We start from the raw sequence: 16225 nt of genomic DNA, 5'->3' as shown, positions 1-16225 counted from the left end.
AGGCATACCAGTACTTTGTACCCAATAACAATTTTTAAAAACTTATTGTTTATTTAAGTAATCTCTCCACCCAACGTGGAGCTTGATCTTATGACCCCAAGATCAAGAGTCACACGCTCTTCTGACTGAGCCAGCCAGGCACCCCTTTACTCAATAAGTTTTTTTTTTTTTAATATAGTGACTCAGAAAAAATTGATATAGAAAATTGTATACAACATATAAAATATTGCCCTCGTTAATATACATATGGAACTATTTAGTTCAAAGCAGTCGGGTCCATTTATGGTGTGTGATGGATTCAACACCAGCTTTGCAGGAGTCAATTGTTAATTTTTCACATATTATATAAATGTGATAACACATTGTCAACTGGCAATTGGCCCTGGTGGGAATATTTACACCATGAAAATCAGCAAAAACTAAAAAAAAACAGATTTTTTTCCTTTGGAGAACAGGTTGTGAAAACACTTACCCACATACCGCTATTCCAGTAGGTATTATACCTCAAACCAAATACACACGTTTTTCCTTACTGGAGACTTTTAAGAAGAAAGATATTTTAAGTAGTAGATTACTAAGACTGGCACATTAAATAGAATGTTAATAACAGTATTGACTTCTTAACTTTAATCACTGAATTCTTGCCAGTAACCAAAAATGTGGATTAGACACACAGAATTTATCTCTCATCCCTTTGCTATTAAGTATCTAAATAATTATTTCTGTAGTCAACGTCCCTAAAGCTAAACACATGATTAGGAAAAGGTGCCCTAAGGTCCTCATTCGTAGAGCCCTAGAATGCCAATCAGAAGTCAAGATTTGTAATCACTCCTCTGGCAACAGAATGAAGAATGTAGAGTGTGTCTGGGGTAGGTTTGATAAGTTAACGTAGTGCTTCTGACTCTTGTAGCATTTCCTAAAATCAAGTCCCATTTTGGAATTTTCTAGCACTTAATAGGCTTGGAATTCCCCACACAATTAGGGCAAATGTATAAATAATCTCAACCTATTGACCCTTTCTTTCCCTAAAACGATAAAGAACTTCCTCTTTACTCACATTAGTGATGGCTGCACTTTCAATTTTTGAGTAAATTTAATGCATTTAATAGTATTGGAATGACCTCCCTATTTTTTTAATTCCAGTGTAATTAGCATACAGTGTGATATTAAATTTCAGGTATACACTATCGTGATCCGACAATTCCGTACATTACTTAGCGTTCATCCAGATAAGTGTCCTCTTAATCCCCTTTACCTGTTCCACCCATACCTCACCCATCTCCCCTCTGGTAACCAACCTTCTGTTTGTTTAAGAGAGTCTGTTTTTTGGTTTGTCTCCTTTTTTGTATTTTTCCTTTGTTTATTTGTTTTGTTAAATTCCACATATGAGTGAAGACATATGGTATATGTCTTTCTCTGACTGGCTTATTTCACTTAGCATAACACCCTTTAAATCCATTCATGTTATTGCAAATGGCAAGATTTCATTCCTATTTACAGCTGAATAATACTCCATTGTGGGTGTGCGTGGGTGTGTATGCGTGTATATCACCTCTTCTTTATCCATTCATCAGTCAGTGGACCACTTGGGCTGCTTCCACAATTTGGCTACTGTAAATAATGCTGCAGTAAACATAGAGGTGCATGTATCCTTTTGAATTAGTGTTTCTGTGTTCTTTGAGTAAAAACCCAGTAGTGCAATTACTGGATCATATGGTAGTTCTATTTTTAATTTTTTGAGGAAACGCCATACTGTCTTCCAGAGTAACTGTACCAGTTTGCATTCCCACCTACAGTGCAAGAGGGTTTCTTTTTCTCCACATCCTTGCCAACACTCATTGTTTCTTGTGGTTTTGATTTTAGCCATTCTGACAGGCGTGAGGTGATATCTCAGTGTAACTTTGATTTGCATTTCCTGTTGATGAGTGAAGTCGAGCATCTTTTCATGCATCTGTTGGCCAGTGATATGTCATCTTTGGAGAAATGTCTGTTCATGCGTTCTGCCCAGTTTTCAATTGGATTATTTGTATTTTTGGGTGTTGAGTTGTGATATTTTGGATATTAACCCCAACTATTGATGGTCAAGAATTCAATTTGGTCCTTAGAAAAATAGTGTTTTTACCCTGGGAACTTTTAGTGCCAGGATAATCCCTCAATAAAAGATGCAATACCATGTGGCAATGAACACAGTTATGGTGACCAGCACTGCATGGATGGTGTTGAAAGTTTTTCAAGGGTTTTCACGTTGTCCCGATAGTACCGACAGGCCTTTGGTGACACAACAGGAAGCTGACTCTATGTTTTCACACATTGCTATCATTCTACAAAACTATACTGACCCCCCCCCCCCACCACGCTCCCAGCACTGAAAAGACCCCGAAAAGCTTTCTCTAAAAACTTGTGAAACTCCTACCTGAAAAGTGCAGGGAAATAAAAACTCTCCCAGTTAGAATGGAGAGGGACCCAGATGGGCTGCATCACTGAGGACTGGAGCTCTGGGCAGCATCTCTCCTGAATCCCCACTGTGGCAGCCTGAGACTTTCGTCCTCTCAGGACCAGGAAGTACAAAGCCAACTCTCTCCCTGGGAATGACAAGATTTTCATTTGCATGAAAAAGACAGTGGAGCCTTTCATTCTTTAAATTGGCCTCACTGGTGCAAAGATGTAGGAGTCTTAGTGGTGAATCAAGTTCAAATCACAAGGTTTCCATACTGTCTGGGTCAGTGTTACCCCAGGCCAGGGACTCTGGAGCAATGACTTCTTCATGACAGGGGTTGCTGGAAGATTTTCAGGAGAATTTTTGAATGGATAGAGAGAGGAGGATTTGAGATGAGGAGGGGGAAATGTTCCCTTGTTAAACAGACTTGCAGAAAGTCTTTCTCATGTCCCAGGTTTCTCAAATGTAGCTGTTCTCTTCAGGCAATTTTATCTAATTAACATCTATTTTTCACTTCTTTACACAGTAATCAGTGTTCAATTACTGGAACCCAGCTGCTGATGCTAAAAAGTACTGAAAAATCAAATTCATACAATAAATCCTTAAATGCCCTCATCATCTCCTAAACTAAGATAAAGGAATTTGATTCTTTGACTACCCCCTCTTTCTTTTACCTACGTAGCTTCATTCTCTTTTTATAAATCCTTTTGTGACTTTGGTGCTATTCCAAGACCCATTACTGAAGGCCACAGGGCAAGGGTCAAAAAAAAAAAAGAAGAAGAGGAAAAACAAACATGAACACTAACACAGAAGTTTCCATCTAAGGATAGTAAGGGACTTAATAAATATTTACACATCCTAATATTTATTTGCTTTTAAGGGCTCAAACTAATTTTGAAGAGCATTTTATCTAAAGTTAATATTCATGTGTGTATTTGCTACAGAGAATTTTATCCTTCAGAGGAAAAAATGTTGGCCATTTGCACAAAGGCATTACAAATGTGACTCATGCTTAGTTAAATGGCTAATTAATGAAATTGGTTAATGATTAATTTTTAAAATGTCCTATTTCTAATTCTGTCAAATTTTTCATGTACAGTATGTACATTTTATAACACGCTGGCTACCTTAAATCTTTGAGAGGGGAGGGAGAGGTGGTAGGAGCGAAGGAAGAAAATGGAAAAAGAAAGGAAAATGAAGGGAGGGAAGAGAAAAGATAGTGACATTTTATGTGATTGATGTGAAAAATGCAATTATACAGTGTAGTTATAAAACTTAGGGGGTGACTTTGCTATTCTAAGTGAAAGGGAGAACCAAGATTTGCTAAGGGCTTCCTACATGCCAAATAAGTTATGTGCTTCGACTCTTTTAAAAATCTCAACAAATAGTTGAAAAACATGTATTATCCTTGACCTTAGGAGACAGGCTCCCTGAGTTTAAATGCCATGATTAACATAGTTAATCAGCAGTTGCAAGATCAAGCATTGGAGCCTTTCCATGCTGTTTCCATGATGTGTCTCTGTTTCCATGGCATACTATTATGTCTATGATTTCTTGATAATTGGTTGTGAATTCCAAGTCTTTGAGCATGAACTCAACCTCTAATTATAACATGGTTGATATGAAAATAGCACAGGCCACTATACAAAAGTTTTCACATTGGATTTCAGAACAACAATTGAGAGTCAAAGCAACTTATTTCCTCAAGGGTTAATAGAATTCATAAGCATCACTCTTCTCACAACAAAAACAAAACACAAAAATCGGTGATGTTCTGTTGGGGTTAAAATACAAACTCTTTACTGTTACAGTCTTCTGGTTGTAAAGAAAGCATAGCTCTCAAAAGGAGGATTTGCTGGATTCTAACCCTAGGTCTCTTGCTTGATTTTAGACAATTTTTTCCTAAAACTATATTTACCAAATAAGATCAAAGAAATTTTTTTTTTCAGATTTATACTGAAAGTACTCAATTAGTTTTGAGGTCAGCATCAAGTAGAAAAATTGTTCTAGCAGAACCCTGGAACCCAAGGAATACAGCAGCATGTGACTATAAGGGGGGAAATGGATATGCTCCCAGGACGTGCCTCCTTTGCCTGGGACAGTCTGTGTTTTTCACAGGTTGTCCAGCATCATTCTGAATAGCGTCCCCACCCCTTCCCAGAAGCATCCCGGTTGGGGTGGCATATTCTGTGGTCATTCTACCTGTAGGAAACCTGGATCACCAGAGCAGACACGAATATATTTCCCACCTTCAGCTTTGCCATGCTGCGAACACGCAGTATTAATCCAACATAATGAGACGCTGGTGAAGCTAAAAGCAATGCATTGCCTACCGAATGTTACTTACTTAATCTGTAAGATATGTTGAGAGAGGGGTTCTTTGTTCCTCAGCTACGGCAGATTCTATGTGCAGAGATGGGGAGAGGAAGTTCAGCTAGGCTATGGAGTCAGTGACAGACTTGGGCTTGAATCCTAGCCCTACCACTCGTGACGTGAATGGCCTTGATCTAGTTGCTCAGACTTCCCCAAGTCCCAACTGCATATTATTGAGGACATAGAAATAATACCGCTTGTCACCCAGAGTGGTTTTTAACAGAGTAACTTGGGCTTTAGAGCCAGAAAGACCTTAGTTTAAATCCTACTTCTGCTTCTGTGCTGTATAACCTTGTACAAGTAAATTCATCTAGAGACTCAGTTTCCCCATCTGTATAAAATGGTGACGAAAACAGGTCCTATCGCAGAGGAGGTTGTTTTGAGGACTGAAAAATATAATGCATATTAAAGTAAGCATATCATAAATCTTTTATCATCATTATTTATTTTAAAATATAGACTGGGACAACACTTAATAGGGCCTATAAATAATTTGTACCAGAAATTTAGTTAATGCTGCCTTTTTTTTTTCTGGCCACACATTATTAGGTATTAAGGGGCCTAGTTTAAATCAGTTTTCTTATCTAAAAACCAAACTAAGATTTCACTAGGTTCCAAATATTCAAGGTTTCAAATAAATACTGAAGGTTTCATGTATAAATTATACCCTTGAAGTGGCTGAGCTAAAACCTCAAATGACATTGTTTCCATAAAGCAAAGTTAGAATTGATAGAATTCATTACCTTATGTAAGCTCTTTTATACACTGAGCTCTTTGTTTTTGACTGTAATTTTTGTCATGAAAATCTCAGTTTGCTAAGCCATTTATTAGTTTTCTTTCAAGACAATTTATCCAGATGAGGATAATTAGCATGTATATTGCATGAGGGTAAATATAATATTTAAGATGATTCCCTATGATTCTAGAAATGTTCACCAAAATACAAATAAACTGGCAACTACAAACTTCGCTACTATGTGTGGCAATACAGAGTGTGTGTATGTATATACACACGTGCACTATACTATATACGGTATATACCATGGAGAGTGCATGTGTGTGTGTATATATAGCATGTGTGTGTGTGTGTAGCATCTCCAGAGACACATAGGTATCCACTGAAACGCACACAGGTATTCATGTACATATAAACTTCTCATCCCTTTGTATATATTTTCAACTGAAAGAAACCAAGAAATCAATTAAGACGTGATTTCTGTGTTCCCTCGTTAGAAATAAATGAAAGAAGATTATTCACTAATACTCTATCTGTAGGAATGGCTGCAGAGCAGTAAGATGGAAAGAGATGCCCAGACCTGCACGGGAAGGAGAGAGCGGGAGGCAGACAGGAGTGTAGAAGGCTGAGCGTGCAGACAGCGGGCTGAGTGCAAGTGTCTATTCTAGCATTTGTTAGATGTTGGACTCTCTTACTGCTCTCACAGAATCCTGACAAATGAAATATTAGGAGCGAAAGGCCATTTAAGTCTTTCATGTATGTCCCAAAGTGTGGGATGCAGGCGGCACAAAATGGTTAGTAGCCCTAAATTAATAGGCATAAGGTGATTCCCTCGAAGTTTATTGTCTAGCCTCTGATTACAGTGAGGAGACTCAGTGCGAACAGCCCTCTAACTCCGCATTCCCAAATGGAGAGCAGGTCTCTAGTGCAGAGCTTTGGAAGATATGAAATCTTAGCTAAAACAATAGTTTGCTTCCATTGCAGATATTTTTAATGCTTTTCCATTTATTAATTTCCATTCTGATTCTCCGTTTAAAATTGTATGTAAATAGTAGGACGAGTGACACAGAGTCAACAAAAGTGACGACAGTGGTCACAGGAGTGCCATTGGAAACACGGTGCTACTGCTCTCACCTATCAGCAGAGGCTGCCTGCCTCCATCGCTCAAGCTACTGTGCTGAGCAGAAGAGCACCCTCCCTACCTGTCTTCCTTCGGGAGACTCAGAGGCAATAAAAAGCATGTTCACACATGAAAAGAGCTACTGCACAGATCCGGCTGAGGCTCGTATGTAGTTCCCTTCCTAGCATCCGTGACTTTGAGTCCTTTCTTTCTAACTTATTCTACACCTGCAGTTTGGGGATACCGTGGTCAGGAACGGCTATTCCAAGAAGGCCTGCAGGTGCAACTCCAAGAGCAGACAGGACATGCACATACGTAATATATGGCGGGAAGGCCTAAGGTAGTGACACAGCGCTGCAACATTCATGGTGAAAACAGAAACAGGAACCCAAAAGGGGACTTACATTCTGCCCTAACTTTAGAGGGTGGCCATTGAACTAACTGATGAAGGGCATGGCAGGCCGGGTCTATAGATCAGTCAGCCACTAGCACAGAGGTTAACTGTGATTGAATTTCAAAGGGTTTGCATCTTGCTTTTATGTTCTTCTTGTTTTTTTCAGAATAGTGTAATATAATGCACATTGAAAACATTTGTTGAACAAGAAACAAATAGAATTGATAGATTGTGCTACAAATAGTGGATATTCTGACACTTAACATTTTGGTGTACTTTACAATCTCGCAACACACAAGGGTATCTTTCCCTTCATCATATTCATAGTACAGGTACAAATTCATATCCCACTTTTTTCAGCTTACATTTTCTATGCAAAAATCTTGCAAGTTAAATATCTCCTTACTATAACAATAGTTGTAATGCCTGCATAAACAGTCAATTTAAGAAGATCAATCACAGATGAGCAAATTATTTCTCAGTGATGTGGTTTTATGCGATATTTCAATTTATTTTTAAATAATGTGATAAAATGTATCTTTGATGTTTAAAGTTATAATTTGATTCCAATTTGGAAGAATGATGTTAACATCATTAATTTGCTGAGTAGACAGAATTTCCCTACTACACTACCAGCTGTTTGAAAACAAGAATTGCATTTACTCCTATGTCCCCAGCTCTGCCTTGCACATGGAAGGTAACTAGTGTGTGTTTATAGAGTTGAATTAAATACACTTTTTTCTTTGATAGTTTCCCACTCTTTCATAGAGGGATTTTAAGCAATTGGCAGTCATTAGTTGCTAAAATAAGGGAAAGTCTACAAATATCTACTTAGAAGCTAAAATCTGTTATGAATGTCTGTCTTGGGATATAAAAAATACATGTTCTTGTTTAGTCTGTTTACGGTATAGCTTTTTTTTTTTTAAGTTGCATTTTGTCATTTTCTCCTCTAGAAAGTAGCTAGAAAAATGATAAAATTCCTGTCACCTAATATTGACTGGGTATGAATTAAGAATAGGTAAATGGGAATTTTAGATGCAATTTTCTGACAAAGATGTGTGCGTTAGTAAATGCCACAGCTGAACCTTAGTGTGGCAAGCCGTGATTATGTTTGTTTCTTTCATGTGTTAAAAAGAAAAAAAAAATCAGCCGAATGCAAAACTGCATCCATGATACTTTATATCCTTACCTAGCAGATTGATACTTAATATCAGTTTATATTTGTTGTCAGGAGAGAATGGCTGGCTGCTTCCCAAACCGACTTGCCAGCCTCCCGAGCGGTTAGGTGTACCCACATGGCTGAGTTCTGGCTAATGAAATGTGAGCAGTAATCATGAGTGCTATTGTCAGGTCAGGCTCTCTTACCCACAGTCCTCTTCCTGTCTCCATATGGAATGGAAAGGACTTCCAAGATCGAGAAGAGTGGGGAAACATAAAATATACAGGCACAAGTCCCTCAGTGTTTTAGTGGAGCAGAACTAATAAACTACTGGTTTAAGCCCCTGAGATCGCAGGATTTATCTGTTACAAAAGCCAGCAGAAATTTATATTTGTTCATTTCCAGAATGTTCCAGATGGGATTTAAGACAGCTATCTTGTCTGAACAGCTTTAAATAAGAAAGAAAATGTCTAGGTGCCTTCAGCACCAACTAATTAAAACCAGGTAATCTCCAGTCAGACTCCCCTTCATTCATGAATACCCACACTTCAAAAGAGTCCAGGTTTTCACAGAGCAACAGATAGGTTTCAAGAATCTGAACTTCCTAACAGAATGCTCCTCCATATGATTTGATTTTCCCAAGTAAAATTTAATAATCTTACGGAAGAAAAGTAGTGGTCCTCTGTGGTCACACATTTCATTGAGATTGGCCTGAGTGGATCTTGAGGACTGAGCAATCACGGCAGAAAGACAGGCAATCTTCTCTTTTTTTAACTGCCAAGTGAGGCACATGTTTCATAGTTTTTTCTAACTCTACCTGCAGACAGATTTAAGTGACATATTAGCAGGAATGTTTGCCCGGGATCATGGTTACCTGAGTTTTCTCATTTGTGCTACAAGATATTTAACAGCCCTTATTATCTACCTTAATAGGCTACTCTAGTGCCTGCAAACAGCCTAACCCTGGAGGTGGTGCTGTCCATAAGGAGCGGTGTTTAGGGCTCCCTTCCACTGAGAAATTTTGTATGTCTAAGAATAGCATCTGCAATATTTCCCTTTCTCCAAATCAATAACAATAATAATAGCCAACATGTGTGGAACTCCGACTTTATAGGCACTATGACATCCTGTTCTCATAAGGACTCTGTAGGATGGTTACTATAATTCCCATTTTAAAGGGAAGAAGACTGAGAATGAGAGTTCAGTCTGAAACACATTTTTATTTTGTACACCTATCCTCTTAGCCATTCCCTTATACTGCCTTACCGATTTCAAGCATCGTGTAAACATTTGTGAGGCCCTCAGCATCTCAAGCCAACTACCCTTTAATAATATTAATTTCAGAGAGATCTCAAAGCTAGACAAAAAGCGCTTTCATCTTTAAGAGGTTTAAGTAGAATGAGCATATTCTGTATGTCCAAGTATATCGATGTAGGCCAAAAGACTCAGAACTGTGGGAGAAGAGCAAATAATTTGCATTTCAAAGAGATGAAAATAATCACAAGAACAGAGGGCTCTCCAATTTGAGAAAAGATTAAACAGAAACTATTAATTAATGACTTAGGACAAGCTCTGCTAATTGTTTACTAGTCACTTGAATACAAAATGAACTCATGTTTTGAAATAGATACAGTCCAGTGGAAAGCAGATTCAGAACCATGAAAAGAGATACCAAAGCATAGCCCAGGGGGGAAGATGAGGAAATTTTAAAAGGAAGCATTACTTTTTAGTTGTTTAAATAGTTGCTCTCTGGGATGAGCTCTATTTAGTGATACGATATGAGGAAGGATGGAAGAAGCACAGGATAAGGGTTAAAAGGTCTGCTGGTGAAGCTAAAAACCCTGCATGGAAATAGGGGCTCCATGATTGACGAGGGCGCTGCATGACCTTTGGCAAATGACTCAAGGAGCAAGAAGGGTGCTTCCCCTGAAATGGAGACAAAAGTGCTCAAACAGGATGTGGGGAACCCTTCCCAGTCTTCCACTGTAGTTAAGGGCACATCATGACTTCCACCTACTTCCTGGGAAATCCAGAGAATAAATGTTAGGCTAGACAGCCTCTTTTGTGGCAGAGTAGAGGAAGTTGCTGCTGTATTGGGATTATTCTGCACTGACAGGGTTTTTCTGGGCATGAGAGTTTTCCCCAAGCAAAATGAGGCCAACATGCATGAGCACACCAGTACAAGGCCTGTCCTAGATCCCTTCAAGAATGCCACCTGGGAGGGTAACAGGGCCTCTGCAAAAACTAGCTGGAGGTGACTATTCCTAGGGATGGTGGCAAGACTACTCCACCAGCCCAGAATAGAAATTCACTCATCCAAATCAAGGGAACTACCTCCGAGATGTCCTTTGATTGTATGAGTCCCAAAGAGCCCCAGAATTTGCCCCATAAAATGAACCAGTTTTAAAACCTGCCAGTCCTAGAGGAGACAAAGCTATCTATAAAAGCAACAGTTAAATAAGAAGTTTCCTGATCTCCTTACCTCTCTTGAATCAATTATAAAGGTACAAAAGGGGAAAAAATTATGATGCTATCCGACTAGATCTAAATCCTGCCTCTTCAATTTACTAGTTGACTGACCATTTTATATTAATTTCACTGCATTAAATCATATTAACAGCTAATTTTTATACAGATAGATACTTGCAATTATCATTTGGTTTGAAGCCCATATAGATAATGTGAGATTCTAACAGTCTCTATCCAAGCAACAGGAGATCAAAATGCTATCTTGAGCTATTGACAGAACTGGCAATCTGCGTGTAATTAATTGAGAGGGATCTACAGTGGTGGGTAACTGTTCACCTAGCTGCATGGGACGCTGGGTGATTTAATCATTACAGCTGTGATTTTTGCTTAAAAAAATGGTCATAATATAAAACACCATGGATCCTCTCCAAATCCGGCTTTCGTGTTGGCTCTCTTCATTTCCTCCGTGAATGCTCTTCAGGTTGAGTCTTGATATGCAAAGTTTCCACTTCCGTCCTACCAAAGTGAGTCAGAAGAAAAAGGTAAAACTACATGCTTTGGAGAGTAATTGGAGATCAGGTGGAAGGACACATTTTATTCTGTAGAAAGTTCAAATCCAATTTTTCCCGCCAGGTTAGGGACCCTGGGGTTCAATCTCGAGTTCACCCGGGGTCCTTCAAAGAACTTAGGTAACCCTGGTGAATTTCAAGACTTACACTAAAATTGGTTTCTTAGTTCTCGAATGTTTTAAACAACTTTCACAACTCCTCAGGGTCCGATTTTAGCACAGCCCAGGATTTCTGAATTTACAGTTCTAGACACCTTGAAGTTAGCACCTCAGGTGTATTTTGGACTCCTTTATTCATTACATCTTTTCCCTTTCTTCCCCACCTCCCTCATCACCCACCTCTCCCTATTGAGAAATAGCTGTCGTGAAAAAAAGAAAAATCCTACCATTAGCCAGTGTGAAGGTTTAAAGAGATTTCTGTGCTCTCCATCTATGGTTTTGTTCCCTTGCTGGGTTGCCAGTTAGAGAACTAATCATAGAATTCCCAGCATAAACCTCATTACCTTAACATCTGTCAGTGTAGCTGCTTCTCTCCTAAACTTTCTTTTTAAACAGCAGACAGCTACCACTTCTTTCCTGTATTGCTTGTTGGTTGGTTTTGGGTGAAGGCTGCTTAAAGCTTACCATTTCTCCTTATCACTGTGTCATCTGTTTGAGGACCTTTTTCTCCAATATTCTCCTCATCTGTACTCAGGAAATCCATGTCTTTCTTTGGCATGCTTTCTTGACAAGCCAAACCATTATCCCTTAAAAAAAACTGATAATGACCACTGTTATTTATGTGGTAGTCACCTTACATGGACCATCTTTAATCCTCACATTTATTCTGCTTTATTATCGCAAACTAACAGAGGAGTTAAGAATCATAGCCATCACGGGGCTTCTGGGTGGCTCAGTCGTTAAGCGTCTGCCTTCGGCTCAGGGCGTGATCCCTGCGTTCTGGGATCGAGCCCCGCATCAGGCTTCTCTGTTGGGAGCCTGCTTCTTCCTCTCCCACTCCCTCTGCTTGTGTTCCCTCTCTCGCTGGCTGTCTCTGTCAAATAAATAAATAAAATCTTAAAAAAAAAATCGTAGCCATCATCACCCTACCTCTGTTCCGCAGCTAACAAATGTCAGACTTAGCCTTGGAGCCATGTATTTCTGTTCTTCCTTCTTTAAGTCAACTTCCTGATGTTTCTGTTTGTGTTTCTTACATTAATAGGAGGAGCTGTAAAATAAATACCCAGCACACAAAAAGTATAAGTATGAAAATATCCAACTTCATATACTAGGTTTAGAAAGGTATAATCATTGTACCTGAGATCCCCTTTGATCAAAATAGAAAGGCCCTAGTAGCTCCCTACAGATTTTACTTCCTGCTTTATTCTTAATGAAACCAAGTTCATCTTATCAAACCTTGGTCACAGTCAGACATGACAAGAAAGCTTTGATTGGAAGGCTTCTGCTCACAGTGAAAGCTAAATGGAGTCAGCAGTTGGCCCTTCTAGACTAAAACTGAAAAATATTTGTGATAAGAACAATAAAGCACAACCTTCCTACACAGTTTCCAAAGTGCATCAAAGAACGATGATGAGATGCGGCCCTGGAGTATCTACTTCTGCCTCACTGACAGACGGTAGTAGAAAGGAAAGTTATTCCAAATCTGAAGGGAACTTGCCTGCTGCCTGCTTGCTAATAAGCACTTTTCCATCCTTCTCTGAGGTGGTCCTTTACTCTGAAACCAAAAAAACCTCCCCCCCCCAAAAAAATTTTTTTTAAGGAAAAAATTCCAATTACTATCCATCTTAGTCAAGCTCCTTTCTGGTTAAATTGCAGCTACGACTGAATTAGATACTGTCATTCCATATGTTAGACACACTCAGCCAGATTAAGGGATCCAAGCAATAAAATAAACTTTCCCTAAAGCATCCCTGAGATAAATCAGAAATAGGATGCCAGTTATCTCCTTATCTAGCTGGTGATATGCAGACTGGACAAACTTTGCCAGAGAAGATTAAACTCTCCAGTAAAATTTATTAAAAAAAAAAAAAACCACCTCTTTACCATTAATTCAAAATAAACTGGAGTATAGTGTGTAATCAAACATTTATCTTGAACATGAAGAGTCCTGTCAGAAAATACATTTTCCCTGCTCTACCAAAGAAATACTTTAAAAGCGTTTGAAAAATATTATTTTCAAGGAGTAAAAATATCATTAAGTTGCCCAGTGAACCCACACGTGTTGGCCCACTGCCGAACACATCCGAGGAAACCAGGAATTCCCCATCCTGTGCCGGCCCTGAAGCTTGCTCTCTCAGTGAATGACACCAAGTCTTACCCAGCTGACAAAAGGCCAGAAATCATCTTGGCATCTTCCTCTCCTACATCCCTCATGGCCCATCCATAACTAAAGCATTTCTCTATTCTGCTTCAATCTATTTACCCAAGCTTATTCCTATGACCGTAATTGAGACCACTTCTATTCCAGCTAGAATTAATGCAACAGCTTCAGGAGTTTCAACTTTTTCCCTCCTGCAAATCTATTTTTCATGCCGCAGTCAGATTAATCTTCCCAAAATATAAATCTGATCATATCACTCTTTTGCATAAAACACTTTAATGGCTTGCTGTTGCCCTCAGGATAGAATGAAAACAGCTTATCACAGTTTACAAGCCTCTTCTAAGTCATTCCTCTAATTACCTCTTTGGCCTCTGTTCTGTTTCTCTCCTGTATTTGCTCCAAACGGTCTGGCTGACTTTTATTGTCATCCAATCACAGAGGGTTTCCATTGCTTCCGTGCCTTTGTACCCCCTATTTTCTTTGCCTAGAACTCGCTCTATATCTCTCCATGAAGGATGATGGTGGGGACTAGGGGGTGAAAATGGAAATAAACTGTTGCCAGGTTACTATGTATTTTACCTGAAGCAATTTGATGACACCTCTACGTAGACTGTGAGAAATTAAAGATGTATACTATAATCCTTAGAGCAACAAATAAAAATAATGTACATAAACATATGGAGAAAGGCTAAAGAAATGCAATACTAAAAGATTAAGATAGAAAAAGACAAGAAAAGGGGCGCCTGGGTGGCACAGCGGTTAAGCGTCTGCCTTCGGCTCAGGGCGTGATCCCGGCGTGATGGGATCGAGCCCCACATCAGGCTCTTCCGCTATGAGCCTGCTTCTTCCTCTCCCACTCCCCCTGCTTGTGTTCCCTCTCTCGCTGGCTGTTTCTATCTCTGTCGAATAAATAATAAATAAAATCTTTAAAAAAAAAAAAAAAGACAAGAATGGAAAAATTCAAATGGTGACAAGTAGACAACAAATAGCAAGATGGCACCCGAGAATGCAATCATTATAGTTAACTGTATTTGGTATAAGTGGACAAAGCAATCTAACAAAGGGCAGAGATTGCAGAGATCGTGAGACTGATTGAAAAGCAAAAACTAGCCACGTGCTGGCTATAAAAGAAACTCTTTAACTACAGAGACACAAATGTGTTGAGAGTTAAAGATGGAAAAAGATACACCATGGGAACATTAAACTAAAGAAAGCTAGAGCGGCTACAGTAATCATTCAAAATGAGTTGAAGACAAGGAGTATTACTAGAGACGAAGATGGACTCTTCTAATGAAAACAGATCCGTAAAACAATCGCAGTAGGCTTTGAAGGATTGAAAGGTTGCAGAGCAGTTCTCTGACCACACCAGAATTAAATAAATAGAGTAAGACTCTAGGAAAGATCTAACTACATAGTTGGAATAAGCTAACTCTATCCTAAACCATCCCTCAGTCAACAAGAAGCATAAACTAAACTAAACAAAAAAAGTCACTGAATAAGTTTTATATATATATTAAAACTTCTGAAATGCAATTAAGCATTTAAAATAGTTTTAAGAGCTTATATTAGAAATGAAGTTTCAGGGGCGCCTGGGTGGCTCAGTCGTTAAGCGTCTGCCTTCGGCTCAGGGCGTGATCCCAGTATTCTGGGATCGAGCCCCACATCAGGCTCCTCCGCTGGGAGCCTGCTTCTTCCTCTCCCACTCCCCCTGCTTGTGTTCCCTCTCTCGCTGGCTGTCTCTATCTCTGTCAAATAAAATAAAATCTTAAAAAAAAAAAAAAAGTTTCAAAATCAATGATCTAGGGTTCCACCTCAGGAAGATAAAATGAAACCAGCAAACCAAACCCCGATGAACCTGTACCAAACATCTGTGCACATTAGTTAAATTATTTCCTTATATCTTCAGAAAAAAAATACGGCTCATCAGACCCACCCTCGTCTGGATGCAGTGGATGCTGACGGCACAGATTGTGGTGATAGATTCCCAGATGTCTACTTATGTCCCAACTCCTCAGCTTGTATACATTAAATATATAATTTTTTGTATGTCAATCATCCCTCAATAAAGTGGCTTTTAAAAATTCAAAGTTAAGAAAAAAAGTGGCTCATAGGGATGCAATATTGAACTTAGATATATTTAAGTTTAATGTATCCAGTAACCTCCTCACTGTTGTCCCTGAACCTTCAAAAGGCTGTACCAGTTTATATTCCCTCCATCAGTTCCTTCTACTCTTGGGCAAAAATAGGGATTAAACTTAGGTAAAAATGATATGCTCCTGTTGTTTAACCTGATTTCTTTGCCTACTAGTGAGGTTGGTCATCTTTTCACATATTGATTAGCTGTTTTTAGTGTTTATTACATTCATTGCCTCATTTTCTATCGACATTGCCTCTCTTCCGTGTTGATTAATAAGAGCTGTTTAATACCAAGTCGATCATTGTCTATGGGTGTTCAATGTGTATGTTGTTTATTTGCTTGTTATGCTATTATTTTTTAAATGCATACAATCAAGTAGATCATTTTCTTTCATGGTTTCTGGTTTTATTCATAGAAAATCCTTTTCAACTCTATTATAAAATTATTGAATTTTCTTCTAATACATTATTTGTTCATGCATTGTAGTTCTTAATTCATCTGGAATTTATTTT

At 38.8% G+C, this 16225-nt stretch overlaps 1 long non-coding RNA gene across 1 annotated transcript; it reads right to left on the bottom strand.

Annotated features, from left to right (window-relative positions):
- Positions 1 to 2017: 2017 nt before the first annotated feature.
- Positions 2018 to 12198, bottom strand: LOC121103072. The gene is made up of 3 exons (XR_005835202.1): positions 11881 to 12198; positions 8882 to 11204; positions 2018 to 2582 (listed from the first exon to the last, which is right to left on the bottom strand). It is a non-coding gene; the product is annotated as an uncharacterized LOC121103072 (long non-coding RNA).
- Positions 12199 to 16225: the final 4027 nt, after the last annotated feature.

This window comes from Ursus maritimus, unplaced genomic scaffold, assembly GCF_017311325.1.
Source record: "Ursus maritimus isolate PB19 unplaced genomic scaffold, ASM1731132v1 scaffold_17, whole genome shotgun sequence".
NCBI lineage: Eukaryota > Metazoa > Chordata > Mammalia > Carnivora > Ursidae > Ursus > Ursus maritimus.
The sequence above is the reverse complement of the archived record's forward strand: the minus strand, read 5'-3'. Positions and strand labels throughout refer to the sequence as shown.